We start from the raw sequence: 3093 nt of genomic DNA, 5'->3' as shown, positions 1-3093 counted from the left end.
AGGGCTTCGCCAAGCACACAACGGAGGAGGAGAGGTGTTGGGGAGGGGAGGGCTGCGCCTTGGAGGGTGGTACGGCTGCCCTCCCCTCACCCCTCTATTTATAGGGGGAAGGGAGAAGAGGGGCCGGCCCCCTAGAACCCATCTAGGGGGGGTGCGGCGGCCTAGGGGAGAGGGGAGAGGGTGGCTTGCCCCCCAAGCCAAGGGGGGGGGCGCCCCCTCTAGGGTTCCCCCTCAACCCTAGGCGCATGGGCCCAAGGGAGGGGGGTGCGGCCAGCCCACCAGGGGCTGGCTCCCTGCCCCACGCAGCCCATGTGGCCCCCCGGGAGGGGTGGCCCCTCCCGGTGGACCCCCGGAACCCTTCCGGTGGCCCGGATACAATACCGGTATGACCCCAAAACTTCCCGGTGTCTGTTTGACAACTTCCCATATATAAATCTTTACCTCCGGACCCTTCCGGATCTCCTCGTGACGTCCAGGATCCCATCCGGGACTCCGAACAACATTCGGTAGTCACATACTAGTCTTCCTAATAACCCTAGCGTCACCGAACCTTAAGTGTGTAGACCCTACGGGTTCGGGAGACATGCAGACATGACCGAGACGCTCTCAGTCAATAACCAACAGCGGGATCTGGATACCCATGATGGCTCCCACATGCTCCTCGATGTTGTCATCGGATGAACCACTATGTCGAGGATTCGATCAAACCCTGTATGCAATTCCCTTTGTCAATCGGTACGTTACTTGCCCGAGACTCGATCGTCGGTATCCCAATACCTTGTTCAGTCTCGTTACCGGCAAGTCACTTTACTCGTACCGTAATGCATGATCCCGTGTCCAACACCTTGGTCACATTGAGCTCATTATGATGATGCATTATCGAGTGGGCCCAGAGATACCTCTCCGTCATATGGAGTGACAAATCCCAGTCTCGATCCGTGTCAACCCAACAGCTACTTTCGGAGATACCTGTAATGCACCTTTATAGTCACCCAGTTACGTTGTGACGTTTGATACACCCAAGGCACTCTTACGGTATCCGGGAGTTACACGATCTCATGGTCGAAGGAAGAGATACTTGACACTTGCAAAGCTCTAGCAAAACGAACTACACGATCTTTTATGCTATGCTTAGGATTGGGTCTTGTCCATCACATCATTCTCCTAATGATGTGATCCCGTTATCAATGACATCCAATGTCCAAAGTCAGGAAACCATGACTATCTGTTGATCACAACGAGCTGGTCAACTAGAGGCTCACCAGGGACATATTGTGGTCTAAGTATTCACACGTGTATTACGATTTCCGGATAATACAGTTATAGCATGAATAAAAGACATTTATCATGAACATTGAAATATAATAATACTTTTATTATTGCCTCTAGGGCATATTTCCAACACAAAGAAGAATTGAGTATCTGGTATGGGCACTCCCCTTGGCAACTGCCAAGCTTGGGGGAGTGCCCCGGTATCGTATCACCATCACTTTTATCTTTACCATTTTTCTTAGTTCGATCCTTTTGGTAATATCTTGATCTAGTAGAATAAAAGTTCTTAGTATGATCTAGTTGTGAGTTTTGCTTTATGATCTAGTCTGTGAGCTATATAATAAAGATTAGTGTTGAGTCAAGGGCTTGATTATTTTGCCATGATCCTAAGTGAATAAAAGAAAAGAGAAATAAAAAGGGGAAGAAAGAGATCATATGGATCTTATGGAGAGTAATGAGCTCACATAGAAAAAGTATGATGAATGAAAGTTGTTGAGAGTTGACAAACATAGTTTTGGTCATCGTTGCAATTAATAGGAAGTAATAAAGAAAGATAGGTCTTCACATATAAATATACTATCTTGGATATCTTTTATGATTGTGAGCACTCATTAAAATATGACATGCTAAAGAGTTGACATTGGACAAGGAAGACAACGTAATGGGTTATGTTTTCTTACATCTGAGATAAATTATATTGTCTTGGATCTTCCAACATGATGAGCTTGCCTTTTCCCCTCATGCTAGCCAAATTCATCGCACCAAGTAGAGATACTACTTGTGCTTCTAAATACCCTTAAACCAGTTTTGCCATGAGAGTCCATCATACCTACCGGTAGATTGAATAAGATTTTCCAAGTAAGTTGTCATCGGTGCAAGCAATAAAAATTGCTCTCTAAATATGTATGACTTATTAGTGTGGGAGAAAATAAGCTTTATACGATCATGTGATATGGAAGAAACAAAAGCGACAGACTGCATAATAAAGGTCCATATCACAAGTGGCAATATAAAGTGACGTTATTTCGCATTAAGATTTTGTGCATCCAACCATAAAAGCGCATGACAACCTCTGCTTCCCTCTACGAAGTGCCCATCTTTTACTTTTATCTCCTACCTTGCATAAGAGTCATGATGATCTTTACCCTTCCTTTTTACATTTTATCCTTTGGCAAGCACGGTATGTTGGAAAGATCCTGTTATATATGGCTAATTGGATGTGAGTTTTCATGAACTATTATTGTTGACATTACCCTTGAGGTAAAACGTTGGGAGGCAAAACTATAAGCCCCTATCTTTCTCTGTGTCTGATTAAAACTCCATACCCATAAGTATTGCGTGAGTGTCAGCAATTGTGAAAGACTATATGATAGTTGAGTATGTGGACTTGCTGAAAAGCTCTTATATATTGACTCTTTCCTATATTATGATAAATTGTAATTGCTCCAATGACTGAGATTATAGTTTGTTAGTTTTTAATGAAGTTTACAATTCATACTTGAAATTGTGACTGAATTATTACTCTAGCATAAGAAATCATATGACAAAAATTATGTAAATTGTTGTTCTAAGAATAATCACCTCCCAATGACCCCTCCTGATAGTGCGAGATCCCCAATACTCAAGAACAGAAAAGAAAGGCAATGCAGGCCCTTCACGACATCCTTCTTGAGCACTTGAATTTTTGTTCCATGAGACATCGATCGAGAATACTTCATTCCCATATACAAGGTCATAAACTTAAATTACAAGTACCTAGGTAAAATTTAATAACTATTTTACAAGCCAAATTTTCTTCTTATTAACTAGGATCATTAATAT

The sequence above is a fragment of the Triticum dicoccoides genome, chromosome 5A (genome assembly GCF_002162155.2).
Source record: "Triticum dicoccoides isolate Atlit2015 ecotype Zavitan chromosome 5A, WEW_v2.0, whole genome shotgun sequence".
Classification (NCBI taxonomy): domain Eukaryota; kingdom Viridiplantae; phylum Streptophyta; class Magnoliopsida; order Poales; family Poaceae; genus Triticum; species Triticum dicoccoides.
The sequence above is the reverse complement of the archived record's forward strand: the minus strand, read 5'-3'. Positions refer to the sequence as shown.